We start from the raw sequence: 16,927 nt of genomic DNA, 5'->3' as shown, positions 1-16,927 counted from the left end.
TGAAATTCACCTGAATGTGCTTGTTGTATGATTCAAGAAAAACAAATGGTTATGAGATGTAATAGGCTGGAAACAATGAGCAAAAGTACAGTAAAATAAGGGCACTATTTGGCTATGGCAGTGGTTCTTAACGTGGTGTCTGCTAGATGTCACTGAACCACAATTCTCAGCATTCCCAGCCACAATGAATGGTAGAGTTGTAGTTCAGCAACATCGGGCAGACGCCACATTAAGAACCACCAGTCTATGGGGTGATTCAGACTCCTCTAATGTTGTATTAAATCATGAGGGGGGGTGGCAGTAGGGGCAGTTTGGATTAAGCAAACACATACACACACACACACACACACACACACACACACACACACACACACACTTATGAGTCTTCAGGACAGCACACCAGGAGGGAGAGCAGGATGTATACAGTATGTTCACTTCCTTATTGCGAACATACTGGGCCAGTTTATCATACCAGCTAAAGTAGCCCTCTATGTCTTAATTTCTTAGTGAGAATACAACTTGAACTAATGGGAAATCATTCTTTTTTCTTTCACAGATTATTATACAGACAAATCACATGCTGAAAAAGTCACTCATAGCTACAGCTGCCAACTTTTTCCATCAACAGCTCCTTAACAGCTGCATAACAGGCAGAAATCCAGCAGATGAAGCATTCCCCACCATTTTGCCAGAAAAGTTTCACCTGTTGGATTTCTGTTATGTAGCTGTTAAGGAACATGAACCTTGCCAGAAAGGTTGGACAATACAGACACCAAATGTAGCTATGAAATTCCTCAGCTGATACCATTAAGCAGCCACACATTCAGATCTTTTGGAAGAGAAAATTAGAATAACATCCAAATATTTGTTTATGAAAGGCCAGAATGATGAAATAAGTGTCAGAATGAAATGAATCCATCAAAAAGCTTGAAGAAAAGACAAATTATTGTTTGGTTCATAGATTAAAAGCCTAAGGGACACATATGAACCCAAAAGCTCATTATTGTGTGTAGAAAAATGCACAAATGAGTATACATGAAAAGATAATAGATATCTTAATAAGATAAAATCCGGTAGCATCAGCACTGAAAATCTCTGAAATAAGGTTACAATAATACCCTGGCTACCGGAGATGCACGTTTTGGGCAGTATAAAAATATGAGAGAGAGAGAGGGGGGGCGGGGGGGAGAGAGAGGAAGGAAACAGTTCCTCATGTCACAACCCAGCCTATCACAATCCTGCTCACAGCAGCCACTCTGAGTTGAAGGCTGAGGAGGTGGGGCCGGCACTAGCCTCAGCCCTGAATCATGATCTCAGAATGGAACCCAAGAGAGCCCCAGGGCTGGAGTTTTTGAAGATGCTCCCTCAGGGCCTGGGCTCCTTGGGACAGAACCCCAGTAACCCAGGCCCAATGCAGAACTGGCTTCTTCCACAGCATTATGGTCTCTGGTATCTTCACAGCAGCACCAACAACAAGCTTGACGGGCGCAGATAGAGTGGAGAAGGGTGTCAGACCATAGGAACATAGGAAGCTGCCGTATACCGAGTCAGACCATAGGTCCATCTAGCTCAGTATTGTCTACACAGACTGGCAGCAGCTTTGTTACCTGGAGAACCCAGTTCCCATAAACCAGACGACAAGGATGATTGAAAGAAGCAAAATCACCTTTTATTGTTTTACAGCCAGCGCTGGCGGCAGACTTCTCTGTGCCTCGTGGCTGTTCAGAGAGTCGCACGCAGCTGCCTTTGTTTTAGGTAATTATACTTTGGCATAATTACATAGCTGTGTGTCAACATTCAGCCCGGAGGGACCAATCGTTTCATTGGTTAGCATCATTGTCCGTCATATTACAAATATTATAATCATTGCTAATTAGACAAACATTCCTCTAGTACAATGAAGCATTTCTACTCTACATGTTGATAAGCAAGCTGTCCCCCCTTATCCTTGAAGGTGTAACTTTTGCAGGCTTTTGCGGGCTTGGCTATCAGGAGATATAAGGAAAGGGGGGCCTCTTCTCACATTCTAGCCTGTCAGCAAATTTATGGTTTTACAACTAGCAATTAGCAACAAGACAACTTACAAACCCTATTAACCATTTCTTGACCAGTGCAAACCTAAGTTCTGTCTCACACTCTTTGCGGCTGAACCACCGCCCTAAAACTTCGAGCAGTTTCTATCTCAGAAAATGGAGAATGGAACAATTACAAAGGCACTGGATTGCAAAGACACTTTCCCATTCCATGAGAACAAAGTAATTACAAAGCAGCTTTCAGAAAAGGCATTTTCCCCTCATTCCACAGCTTCTCCAAGGTTGCAGGCAGGAATCTCTCTCAGCCCTATCTTGGAGATGCCAGGGAGGGAACTTGGAACCTTCTGCTCTTCCCAGTGTGGCTTCATCCCCTGAGGGGAATATCTTACAGTGCTCACACATCAAGTCTCCCATTCATATGAAACCAGGGTGGACCCTGCTTAGCTAAGGGGACAAGTCATGTCTGCTACCACAAGACCAGCTCTCCCCAAGGAGCTGTTTCAGGCTTCCCCTCTCCAGACAAGGAGGGGCACCTCTGTAGCTGATGAGCGGTAGTTTGGGCTCAGAGGTTTGTAAAGGCTCAGTCTCCTCTGACTAGTGTTGAATCAACTTGTTCCCCGGGACCTTTTCAAGGTCCTGTGGACTGGCCACTACCTCACCTCATGGGAAACCAGGACAGGTCATCTTCATTTTGTATTTGGTTTATTTTTATTTAGTTGTAAAATGGCTGCCTGTTTAAAATAATAATAATAATAATAATAAATAGATAAGTTTAAAAGTTGGTCAATTTCACCCTAAAGATTAAAAGGTTAGACAAGGAAATAGAAATCTAAGGGGCAAAGAAAGGCAAACAGTACTGCTTTCTTGATTGATTAAAGGTTGTAGGGGGAAATAAGGTTTAGAACATATAAGTCATGTGTTCTCTGGCTTATGACTCATAAGTCATAAACCAGAGAACAAGTTGGGCAGTCAAAGATCCAAAGAGATTAAGGAAGAGAACAGCACTTGAGGCTGCTGGAGAAAAAAGAGCCCGAAGAACTGTGAGAGCTTGGTTAGTTATGGAGCCTCACTAAAATGGGGAATCTGTTTTAATTAGCTGTAGATAGATGAGTTTATCACTTGTTATTTTACATTTATCCAGTCCCATCTGATAGGACTTAGCCCATGAGATCTGGCAGCCAGTGAGCCAAGTCAGGGTTCATTGGGTTAGCACCATGGACAGATTCATGGGACACATTGATCCAACAACAGCCAGAGGCAGGCTAAGCTCTTAAATACCTTTGCATAGGGGTGTGCGAACCAGCTTGAAATTGAACTGGTTCACACTCCAGTTTGGCTTGAAGACTCCCCCTTGAGTCAAACTGGGGGCGGGAGCGGTCCGAGGGTGAGTTGAGCCAAGCCCTGCCTGGTAAGGATTCCCCTTTATAAATAAAGGGCTCTGGCGTGTATGTGTGTGGGGGGGATGTTCTAAGGCTTTTTTACTTTTAAAAATTGCTGCTGTGTGGCAGGATGGCGGTGTGGGGGGGAAGCTTCCAGTCTTCTGTACCTGTGTGTCTGTTAAAAAAAAAGCCCTTAGAAAGCACCATAGGAACATAGGAACATAGGAAGCTGCCGTATACTGAGTCAGACCATTGCTGGGATGGCAGTCAGACCACATTGGGGTGGGCAGGGAAAAGTTTTCAGTCTTCAAAGTGTTTGGTTATTTTTACCTTTTAAAAGTGCCACTGCATGGTGGGTTGTGGCAGCAGCTGCTGAGGCCGCGGGGATGGTGGTGGTGGAGGAGATGGAGAGGGATCCTTCCACCCTCCTGTCTGCCTCCCAATTGACAGGCCAGGCCAGCTGTGGCCTGTTTTTGGCCTCTCTGCATATGCACACGTGTGCAGAGAGGCCCGGAACGGGCCACAGCCAGCCCAGCCTGTCATTTGGGAGGCAGGCAGGAGGGTGGAAGAGTCCTCACCGCCACCATCTCTGTGACGGCTGCGGCAGCCGCCACTACATCCTGCTCTGCAGCGGCACTTTTAAAAGGTAAAAATAACCAAAGACTGGAAACTTTCCCCTCATCCTCCCCACTGCCATCCCGCCACGCAGTGGTGATTTTTTTGAAGCAAAAAGCCTTAGAAACCCCCCCCCCCGCCACAGCCCTTTACTTGTAAAGGGAAATCTTAGCAAGATTCCGCTTTACAAGCATAGCCTTTGAGGCCCTTGAGCCAGCTTAATGGTGGAACAGTTGGGCCGCACTTGATTGAGCCCGAGCCATCCAAGACAGCTTGAATCACCCTACCTCTGCACTCCGTCTACCTCTGCTGAGCTCTACCTCCCTGCCTGGAGAGCCGCAGCCTTAGGTACAACCCTCTAGTCTGGAGACTGGCACTCTTCCTCCTCTCCAGCTGATCCCTCCTCACCTGACACCAGTGCTGGTGTGCAGATATCTGGGAGAGTGATGGAAGGGAAGCAGCTGGTTCCCTTAGGGGCTCAGGTTCCAAGGGTGGTGTTTGATTTCAAGGGATTCAGGCTCCAAGGGGCTCCATCATGGGAGCTCTTTCAGACTCTGGCACAGTGTCAGGGACCAGGGCTGGTCCTGCTTCTCTGAGATCAAATATGGAGTCACCAGGCAGGGCTGGGGTCATAACTATAACCTATTGCTCAGTGTGTGTGTGTGTGGCGGGGAGGTATCCCTTTCTCTAATACTAACTTGTTTTATTTTGGTAGAAACCTAACCTGTGGTTTGATCTCTATATTTTGTTGTTGTTTCCCATCCTACATTCAAGGGTCATTCTGCACTACCTAAAGCTAAATATGGAGACCTTTAAAGGGCTTGGGGGGGTGCTCTTACCCCTGGACTTCGGGGATGAAGTCCAGGGCCTCCACAGCCCCTGGGGGTCCCCAAATCCTCTTTAGTCTATCCTGGGTGGTGTGGCTGCCTGGTGGAGCATGATGATGCTTAATTTGCAGGGTGGGGGGCTCCAAAGGCCTTTAAGTCCAGGCTCCAAATTTACCTAGGTGCACCTCTGTTGATGGGGCTAGGCATAAAAAAACCCCACGATATCCACCTGGTGGCAGCAGTAGAAGTATTATGGGAGGGATTAATAAAAGGTTTTGCTCATCTTCTCTCCCACTCAGGGTGCAGGTTGCTGACCATGATGTCAGGTAAACCACCTCTTTTGTTTTTCTACTTACTCAGAGGTAAGTGGGAGTGCTATTGCAGCTTGCAGCCCCCCAAACTTTACTATTTTATAGAGCAGTTTTGTCAAAGGGCAGGTTCAGATGATTCCATCCCTGTCCACAGAATTAATGTGCAATGTGCAGATAGAAGAAAACAAAACAGATGTCAAAAACAGCAAACGCTTTGATGCCACACACCAACCCCATAATTATTATCAAAGCTAAGTTATGTTATTTGCCAATAGTGAGTATCCACCATGTCCTTAATACAGGACTGGCTAACTGAGAATATGAATAATTTGAGCCTTTCCCTGCCTGTAGCATTCTGCATTTGAAGGTTTGATTGATAGGAATGCTTCAAAAAGTATTTATGATATTAAAATGTGGCATTTTTTAAATTCATCATCATGAATAAATTTCATCTTTAGGCATAGCCTGGTGACTACTGAAAGGTAGTGTTCTTTTCTTTGTTCCTCTTATCTCTAACACCTGTAATATTTCCACAGTCTAGAAATTTAATATTCTTCCTTTCACTACCACACTTGCCAATATCCCCATCTTCCTTTGTTCCATTACTTAATTTTGTATTTTTCTGAACTACCTCTACTTTTGCAGCCAATATTGTAATCTGACCTATCATCCAATTCTTTTTTCCTCTCAAGTCTTTATTTGTGATTTGTATTTTTCACACAGAGCTCATTTTCTGCTGTCTACTGAGCCAACTAAACTGCCTTATTTTGTAGTCCATACCAAGGGACATGACAGATTAGCTTTATAGGCTACTCTATATAATCTCACACACACTATAAATGTACAGGGAAAGGAGCAAAGAATGGAAAGACAATTGCATCTGTCAATGCTCATAATGACATGTATCACAAACATTGTTGGTGCCCTCAGCAGTTTCATATACTGGATTTCCGATGCACTGAGGGAGGCTTGGGCCAGCAGCCAAAGATGTGGCTAGGTATTCCAAATCATTCGGTAAAACTCCACCCTTCTTTGGCCATGTCTGTCTCTCTGCTCTCCCAATCTTCCGTCACCTCTAAGATTCTCATGATTCTCCAGATCTAAACTGTATACATCAGTTTCTTGTGCCCTTTTACTCACCCCAAAATGTGTTCCCAATTCAGCTATTTTACTGGAGACGGGACAGTGCCCCTGGAGGCCAGAACCTGGCTGCTCGCCCTGAAGCTCTGGCTGAGAGTGTATCTTTAAGACAGGCCCAAGATTATTATCTCCATGGAGATGACCACAATAGCTCCTAGGTGATGTTGATAGCCCAAAGGTAACAGTATTGGGCTCTCACCTGCTTTTCTTTACTGGATTGAGTATAATTCTACACTAGCTCTAATAAAACAAAGACTTTGAGACATTTCCCTTCAGGATCTCTCTGCTTATGCTTGTATATCCTGTTCCCCAGGCCATTTTGGCATTTCATTTTTAAAAAAAATTCCAGCCAGCTGATTATCTTAGTAGCCTTTATGTAACCTCCTATTGGACTGCCTTTACTTGGGCAAGACTGAATGTACTCCCCTCACAATTTCTGCAGGGAATATATGAAGGGATTCCCTTCTCTGAGGGCTTGTCCATGTAATGATCAGAAAGTGGAGTCTGTGGAGCACGTTCTTTAGTTTCACAGTTTTTATACTGGAGCCTGCCAGACATTGATTGCACCTATACTGACTGCATTGATAGGTAGATCCAATCAATTCTGTATCAATATTTGTTGACAGAGAAAATTCCAAGGATGACTCAGTTGCTAAATTTTTGTCAGTTGCTATAGGAACAAGGAAACAACTTGTGAACTGTCTCATGGCCAAAGGATGGGGCTTATTTTGGGTCTTATGTTTTGGATTTATATCGTTGTGGAGGGTACCACCTCAGTGGGACCCGTGCGTAAACATCTCACTGCCACTAGGTAGAATTCTTTTGACTGGTTCTACCACCCAGCCACTGGCACCTCTGTCCTTCAGCTTTACAAAAATGTAGAGTGATAAGGCAATTTAGGCAAGTAGCAGAGGCGGATTAACGTAGTAGCAAATGTAGCATTTGCTATGGGCCCCGCATTTTTGAGGGCCCCGCATGCCCGGCTTCCAACTGGGAATTAAAGTTAAAACTTTACCTGTTTTATTTGGTCCATGTTAGATAAAATATCCCTTTTCTGCTAAATGTGCCTTTTAAGAGAAGGCCCAGCACAGCATCTGTGCAGTGGCTGTTGCTGGTGCCTACCACATTTTTCTTTTTAGAATGTGAGCCCTTTGGAGACAGAGAAGCATCTATCCACTCTTTATTTTTCTATGTAAACCACTTTGAGAATTTTGACTGAAAAACGGTATATAAATGTTCACTGTTGTAGAAGTAAGTGTGAGTTTGTGGCTTGGTCTCCCATACTCCCAAATATAGCAAATGAAAAAAATTGAATTACTTTACTATGCAAGTAAATAATTTACATTTTAATATTTATGTGCATTTTAAAAAATTTTTAGGGCCCCTTTATAACATATGCTACAGGCCCCGCATTGGATTAATCCGGCCCTGGTAAGTAGGTGTGGGGTGGGGAAAATAGAGACACTATTGTAAACCGCCCTGAGCCAGCTTGGAAGGGCGGTATAAAAATTGAACAAATAAATAAATAAAAAATAATAAATTAATAAATAAATATTGAAATGGTTTAAAAAAACAAGAAAAACTTTACTTGATTCAAAATCTTCTTCATTCCAAAACAGTGCTGAAATATCAAGTAAAATTAGAAAAAGGTTCAGTTGAGCTAAAGTAAAGAAAAAAGAGGGGGGAAAGACATTGAATAATGGAGTCCAATAGCCTATGCAAACTAGGCCCAGCAACAGACTTAAAGGAGTGCAAAGGATAGCTTCTCCCAAAGCTTAGCCTCTTTCCCCTGCAATAGGCCTGGCTCCCTCAATGCCACAGCCTAACAGTTTCTGCCTCTCCTATGCTGCAGTGATTCCAGCTCAGTGATTCCAAGCTTTCTGCCTATGACTGCTCCCAGTCAGCTTTCTCCTGCAATCTGCTGGTCTCTTCACTGTTCCGGCATTGCTCCTGACTCTGAGATGTTTCTCTGACTCTTACTCCTTTCTGGCCGCATTCACACATAATGCAGAACTGGAGTTTGCCAAACCCACAGTTATTTTTTTTTAACTGTGAATCGCATCACAGATGTTCATCCAACTGCAGTCCAGCAGCTTCAGGTACTGGACAGGGGTGCCCATCCCTCCTCCTAGCCCACTGTGTGTGCATCCCAGCAAGCTCTGTGATAGGGATGTGCGAAACGTTTTGGATACAAAACGTTTTGTACCCAAAACAGCCTGTTTCGGGTGTTTTGTAGACAAAACAAAACACCCATTTTCCAGATCCAAAAGTTTTGGATACAAAACAAAACGTCCCTGTTTCGGCTACAAAACGTTTTGTTGTTTCGGACCTCCATTTTGTGGTGATCTCTGAGTCAGTCTCCATTTTGTGTTTGACATCTCTTTGAATTTCCCACCCTTCCAGCCTTCTGATCAGTGACATAAATCATGGGCTGACCTGCTGACAATTCCCTCCTTGTTCCCCATTGGCTCTTTTGCTTCTTCCCACTCTTTACTGACCCCACATTGGCCAGGGGAAGGGTTGCTAAACCATGGGGTGCTGGGTTCTGCTGTTTCTGTGGTGTTCTGAGTGTAGATTCTCTGGTAGCATATGAGAGTGGATTCTTGTTTTTCACTGAAGATCTCATATGCTACCAGAGAATCTACAATGAACACCTCAGAAACAACAAAACCCAGTACCCCACAGGCTTGTGGGTGTGGGGGTGGTTGGCACCTTATGTACACTACACAACCCCTCGCTCTGGGCAACCCCAGTGCCCCCCAAGTGGAATTATGGGGCTGCTGAAACCTCCATTATTCCCCATGGGAGAAATCTTAAAGACACGTAAACTTCAACAAATCACAAAAGATCAGCCCTTTGCCCAATTCCTTTGAAATAATTCTGGAAGTTTCCTTGCCCCCATTGGGCACTACCACCCACCACACTCTGCTCTGGGTCATCCCTTTCCCTTTGATTTGAAGCGATACATTTGCTGGAATCCCCATTATTCCCTATGGGAAAATTCTTAAAGATGTGTAAACTTTAAAAAAAACTCACAAAAAATCAGCCCTTTGCCTAATTCCTTTGAAATTTGGGTGGTAGCTTCCACCCATTGGACACTACCACCACCACCCACTCTTTTTGCCCTGGGACCCTTTTTAAAAATCCAAATTGATTCGGATTCAGATTCAGAAAATTTGGCTACAAAACAAAACAGGGCTGATTCGGATTCAGAAAATTTGGCTACAAAACAAAACGGGGATGTTTCTATTTGGATACAAATCAAAACAAGAAAATTCCAAAATGCACACCCCTACTCTGTGACACTTATGTTGCCATACTCTGGGCAAGGCATCAGCACGTCACCAGGGCTCCAGGCATTAGCTTCAATCTTGAAGGGGGTGTGCACAGCATTATCGTGCATTTTGAGCAGTGACCACCTGTCTTCAGCTGGGGAAGGGCATTTAAACCCTTTTAAATGGCATTTAAATCCTTCTCATACCACCTGCACTGTAGCCTACGCAAGAGGCCCATGGACAAGCCACCTCACACAAGCACATAAAATGAGAAAGGCGGGGGGGGGGATGTAGAGGGGCACTCTTTTACTGCAACCCTGGAAAGGGATTATTATAACTTCCTAGGAGGGAATATTTATACAAGGGTGGACAATGTATCCTGAGATATGGTCCACCGTAACAAGGGAGGATACTGTGATGGCAAACCCGATGGAAGCAGATGAGGAACCCCAACACACTCCTGTCCCCTTGTTGGCTTGCCAGATGGATGTTCTCATGAGAGGTCCAGTCCAATGGGGAGGACCAAGGTCCCAGTGGGCCCTGTTTTTGCACTGGACTGCACTCTCATGAGTTAAGCTGTTCAAACCTAGGGCCCCCCACTTGTGTGCAGCCCTCATTCTCACTGGTCAATAACAGAGCTCAAGACCTGTACCTTACTTTCACAACTAAACGCTTAACTCTCAACACCACTAAACAACACCACTAAACACCACTAAACCAATGCCTTGCTAGCCACTCACGTGTTGGGGCGGTCCCTTGCTGGCCACTCCACGTGTGGGCACAGTGGGGAAGTGCCAGGAATAGATCCATCTCCCCATTCAAACTTGCTGGGTTCAGATTGCTGTAGTGACATATGCAGATTGAATGCCACGGGGAATCATGGGTGTGGGGATCCCTGTCTTCAGTGATCCCTGCTGAGCCAGCTGGCCATGTTGTATCAACAAGTCTCAAAATGCATATGTGCCTGAGGGGACCCTTGAACTGCTTCTTGGAGGCATTCACCAAAACAGAGAATGGTGCTGCTGAGGTGCCCTTCCCTAGTGCTTGCATGGATCAAGCAACCAGGTTGGGCGGCATTAACCCTCCACCCTCATGCATGTCTCCATGGTCTGTCACTCTCATGAGTAAGTAGTCCACTCCGAGGAGCGTTGGACATTGTTGCAGCCTGGAAAGAATCCATCCTGCCATTGCAGGATGCAGTGGTGCTGCAGATGGACAGTCCTCCTCATGAGAAATGCCAGGGTATCTCCATGGCCTTTCACTCTCATGAGGGAGTTGGCCACTGTGGATCAGTATTTGTCATCATCACACAGGAGGAATCTCTCCTGTGAAGGGATGAAATAGTGCTCCAGATGGATAGTCCTTCTCATGAGTAATTGCAGAGACTGCATGCTTCCACACAAGAGGAGGGGGCCCCTTCACCTACCAATTTGTAAAATAATAATAATAATAATGTTGTCAACTAGGCATGACAAGTGCCTTTGACAAAGACAGAGAGGCAATTCCCTTGGCATGTGTAACTTTTGTTGGGGGTCGGGGGGAGAGCTAGGCTTATGGTGCCATTGGGATTGTGGATGCTTTTGCAAATATCCCTCTACGTTTGAGCTGCATGGACCTCTTCACAAGGTGTCCGCCCTGTAACGCCATCCCCCTTTTCAGCAGATTGCCCAAGGGGGTGGTTTGAGACACAGTGGAAGCCTGCATGTCGGGCAGTCTCAAGTGGGAACAGTAGGGAAATGCCAGGGACAGATCCCTCTCATTGTGATGTATGCAGATTGGTTGCCATGGGGAATTGCAGGTGTGAGGAGCCCCTGTCTTCAGAGGCCCCTGGCAAACTGGCTGGCCATCTTGCAGAAGAATAAATGTTCATATTTCCAAAGGGTTGACCAGAATGGTGCGGGGGAGAACATGGAGTGCTTCTAGGTAGCATTCACCAAGAGTGGGAATGGAGTTGTTAGAAACCCTTGCCTGGTGCTTGCATGGTTAAAGCATCCAGTCTGTGTGGCATTAACCCTGTGGCCTGCATGTATATCTCCATGGCCTCTCACTCTCATGAGGAAGTGGTCCACTCTGGCTAGCATTAGCCATCCACATTGCATAGGAATTTATATCAATGGGATGCAGTTATGCTCCAGATGGACAGCCTTTAGTGTAAGGGTGTCTCCATTGCCTTTCACTCTCATGAGGGAGTTGTCTGCTGTGGAGCAGTATCCATCATCCTCATACTTGGAAAATCGTTCCTGTGAATGGATGGAATACTGTCCAGATGGACGGTCCTTCTCATGAGTAATGCCAAGGACTGCATGCTTGCACACAAGGAGAAAGGGCTGGGGCCCCCTTCCACTACCTAGTTTTTAAATAAAAAGACAACAGAGCTAATCAGGAATGTCAAGGGCTACCTTTTAACAATGACACAGGGCACAACTCCTTTGGCATGTGCCATCTGGATTGCAGCCATCTTCCCATGAAGGCACAGGCCACAACTCCCTTGGCATATGTCCATCTGTGTTGAGGGGAAAGGGTTGCCCAGCTTATGGTGTCATCAGGACTCTGGCTGCTTTTACTAATACTCCTTCATTGCCAGAGTTCTGGGGACCTCTGCACAGTGTGGCTGCCCCATCATACCATCCCCTTTTTATGCATATTGCCCAAGGCAGTAGCATGAGACAAAGCACAAGCCAGGCCACCCATCACTGCTGTTGTTCACTTTGTTGTATTTTAAAGACTGTAGGGGTATGGCATCCCTATTGCCAGGCAATGGCTGTAGGAGCATGGGGATTGAGGGTGGGGCAAGTTCTCCAAAAGCTAGCCAGTAGTGCAGCATGTATAGAACTGGCACATTTCAGGGCAGGTTTGCACTGCCCTCTTGATGGTTTCTGGAGCAGAAGCAGCACGAAACCCAGATCACGGTGCCATCTGCATTCAGACGTAATGTTGCCACCCTGAAACCTCAGGTTGGAGCAGCGAAACTCACTACAAACCAAAAGTTCTAACTGGAGTTTGGCAAGGGAAATCTCAGGTTGCTTTTGCTGTGAAACCACAGTTTTGCACATTCAGATGTAAATGGAATCCAACCTGTGCCCCATTTAACTCCTGTTCCATGTTACGTGCAAATGTGGCCTCTGAGTCTTACACCTAGTGACTTATCTGCTGCATCCAAGCCTCCTTTTATTACCTCCTTGCCCTCCAATTTTTCTTAACAAACCAATCAAAACAAATTCAAGTTCCCTCCATTTTTTTAAAAAAAGATAACCAATTCAAACTCCCTTTTCCCTCCAAAAATTAATTAAAAAGTAAAACTCCCCCCCCCCCCGCAAAAAAACCCAACTAAACTGTAGAACAGGAGTTGTGGACTTTTGACCCCTGAACAGCTTCTCCATATATAGAACACAGGGAATAAACAAATACAAAAATATGTAGAACACAAAGAGGAGGTTCAGGCCTCATTCTTTCATAGCCCGACTGCTGGTTTTTGTGGCCATATCTTCTGTTGCAACTATGCTTGTTTGTTTTGTTTTCATTCTGGTCTATTGACTGCAGTAGGTTTACTTACTAGAACATGTGGCTTCTGTGCTTTGGGTTCTGGAATAATGTGCTCTGCATGCACTTTATTACCTGCTTTCTGTTTGTGACATGCTTGTAGTGAGGACTGTATGTCATGATTCCCAGGTTGCTTGATTACACCCTCTAGATATTCACAGCTATGTCCCTATTTTCATTGATGAAATGTTGGAGGGTTTGTTTTCTGCTCTAACTCTCAGAGAAAAAAGATTAAAGTTAAAATCATAAAATATATGGCTTAGGACCTGGTTCCTGAAGAATTGCTTACCCCCATACAAACCTGCCTGAGTATTAAGATAATCATCTGGGTTATTTTCTGAGGGACTTCTGCCTTCAGAGATGGGATGGTTACTGGGGGGAAATGCTTTTTACTGGCCTCATCCTGTTCATGGACTACCCACCCCGAGATCAACCTGGTGCAATTGTTAAATTTTAGGCACTGGGTAAAGTTGTTGTTGGTGTGTGTGTGTGTGTGTGTGTGTGTGTGTGTGTGTTGGGGGGGTTGCTTGCCCTGAGCTTGTATTGAACAGCATTCTGATTTGAATTTTGTTGTGGTTGTTGTATCTGCAGTTTTTTCACTTTTTATTTTCTGCTGCTGCTTATTTTTTCCTAGCTTTATATTTTTATTTTTGTATCATTGTTATTTGATTTCTATTGTTGTGTTTTTAGTGCTTTTATGTTGTTTATCACTTTGGGAACTTAGCTACACTGAAAAGCAGGATATAAACTCTAGAAATAGCTAAACAAATAAACATCTTTCTGGACACTTACCTTTTCATTTGGATGAAATACAAAAGGACAGATCCTTGAAATTCCACCTCCAGAAACACTGACAAGATGTGAAGTTAAAATTTTAAAAAATAAATCATTGTTATCCTAGAAATATGATTGCATCTTGCCACACTGCATCTGGAATCCATTTTTCTGACCTCCCTATTTCCCTCCATCTTTTCTCTCATTGCTTCCGCTCTTTCTTTTTTCTCCACTTCTAACCCAAGAAGCTCCAGCATTCTGCATTCCCCAAGCTTTTCTAGTTTCCGGATAAGATATTTGGACTTTTCTATAAATAAATCATTTGTTTGTATGCTTGTTTTCAATCCACATACATAGGGAACTAGCTTAGATGCTATTTTCAGAGTTCTTAGCAGAAAAGTATTTTTTGCCACCAGTTTTGTCAAATAAATTCAAAATAATTTTTAACACGGCAATCACTATTTCCCCACTTCAGCTTCATTAGCACCAACAGTAAGCAAATCATGTGCTAGCAAGCATTTTTTTAAAAAAATCAGCCTATGTTCAATTTGGTGTTATCTTGTACACAAAAACTAAACTATCAAACATTCATTTCATTATTTATTTAAAATAATCCCTTCCTGTTCCAGTTTATCTATGCTTATAAAGAAGAATTCAAGAGGGGGAAAGGAAAGTTTAGGCTTCAGATTCCCCCCCCCATATGCTTTAATAAAGTATCTTTGTTCTTTTCTTGGACCAACAGTGAATGAAATATTTTCCTTCAATCACTCTGAGAATGTATTGAAAAGCAATGCATAAATCTGCCCTGTTGTGCAATACTGCCGGGCCTGTCATGTGCACAGTAGCCCCAGGGGATCCCTAATGCTGGCGTTCTACCATGCAGAATGCTGGCCAATAGAGATGAGCACAGAACCAGCGGGGAGCAGTTTGAAGGTGGGGGGGATACCTTTAAGGGTGGGGGAGGGTGCTCTTACCCCTCCCATCACAAATCCCCCACCAGCACTGCATGTTAAAAGGGTCCAGCAGGGCGGCAGCGTACCTCCCTGACACCCCATTGCCTTGTTGGACTGGAAGTGACCGGAAGTACCCGGAGTGCATGCACATGTCACGCGCGTGCATGTGCACGTCGTGTGCACGCCCAACTTGTACACGTGCATCAGGTACTTCTGATCACTTCTGGTCCGATGAGGAAATGGGGAAGCAGGGAGGTATGCTGCCACCCTGCTGGACCCTTTTAACATGCAAAACTGGTGGAGGAAATGTTTCAGGAGGAGTAAGATCACCCACCCCCGTCCTTAAAGAGATCCCCCCTGCCTTTGAACCAGCTAAACCGCCGGTCATTCAAACCTGTTCGGAGGCATGTAAAAGGGCCTCTAAACAGGTTCATGTACATCACTTCTGGCCAACAATAGCAATACCCTCTTACATTCATTCTTATTTCAGAAATGAATTCCGTCTGTGTGTGTGTGTGTGTGTGTGTGTGTGTGTGTGTGTGTGTGAGAGAGAGAGAGAGAGAGAGAGAGAGAGAGAGAGAGAGAGAGAGAGAGAGAGATAGTCTTCCAATAATATCAATTATACAGTCTGATATAGTAGGCAAAAATATCATAGAAATTCCCAACCAAATCCTGCCAAAATCTATATTAGGGATATTTCTGGTAGGCTTTATGGAGGCCCAGGCAATGTTGTGATCAGTCCATTTGGGGATGGACAGATGCCAGTTCAAACACAATGCAACCTGATAGCCCCTCTGACAAGGGCTTTAGACATTCTGTGCAACTCTAGGCAATAGTCTGATGGCCATGTTTCCAGATCTCCAGAATAGGGTAACAGGCATATCAGTCGGGCAAATAGGCAGGGTTTGAGAGGGGGAGGAAGGTGAAAACAGAACAAAACAGCAATGTCCTGGAGGCCTAAATCAGTAACTCTATCAGCACTAAGAGGACACAAATGTCTGATTTACAGCATGCCTGAATTTTCCAGAAGACTTGCACAATAAATAATCTCAAAGGAAGGGAGGTGGAACAGTGCAACAATAATTTATTTACTTGTTGGAAAGAAGTTTTCTAAATGTATTTGTGCACAACATCTTCTGAGGAAGAAGATTCTACCTCAAAATGTGTCAGGGCCTTTTCAAGCAATAAGTCGTTGTTGCTCCTTCCTTCCTGGTGTGGTGCCATCCCTGTTGTCTCTTTCTAGTAAATAATCTCAGCAACCTATCAGCTGCAACTGGTCGGCAAGCTAAAAGAGGGGCTGAGGCTCCAAAACCATGAAGCCAGAGTAATCCATCCCAATCACTCAATCCTGTCAGAAGCGCTGCTGTTTGGCTGTGTTGTTTTGTGTAGGAGTTCAGTCTAGCAGTGAGCTTATTGAAGGGGTGGAATCTGGAAGAAGTCAGCATAAGAAAATGTTTTACTTGCTGTTGGTAAGCCCTCATATTAACATTTGGAGAAGAAACGGCTCAACAAAATCTGAATTACTCTAACTAAATGGCAGTGGGACTGTTAAGGTGAACAATGGCCACTGCATGTAAGGAGGATGGGGTTGCACTGAGAGTGCACCTGCCCTGATGTCATTAAAGAACATGCTGACACAATCTGGGTATACCCTTTAATCGTGTGAGCAGGGTATCCTCTGAATCTCCCCTCTACACATGCTGCAATACCCTTTTAAACTGGGTTTTGCAGCACATGTGGGATGTGATTTGGAAGTTCACCCCTCTCACATGATTAAAGGACTTGCAGAGATCGTGTCAGCACATCCTTCAATGGTGTTAGGGCAAGTTCACTCACAGTGTGACAATAGCCCCATTCACATGTTATGTCCAACACTTGTACAAGTGTACCATGTACAAAGGTACAGATCTGCCCACCAATACAGTTCTTCACCATTATATGGAACACGGGTATAGCAGTACACTGCCTTTATGTACCATGCATTTGAGGGACCGGTATTCAGGTTCACATTTAACATGAATGCAAGTACAGTCATTCACACAAAAACATGTACGAGTGTACAGACATCTGTACACTCGTA

Source organism: Hemicordylus capensis, chromosome 4, assembly GCF_027244095.1.
Source record: "Hemicordylus capensis ecotype Gifberg chromosome 4, rHemCap1.1.pri, whole genome shotgun sequence".
Taxonomy (NCBI): domain Eukaryota; kingdom Metazoa; phylum Chordata; class Lepidosauria; order Squamata; family Cordylidae; genus Hemicordylus; species Hemicordylus capensis.
This window is presented reverse-complemented; position numbering follows the sequence as displayed.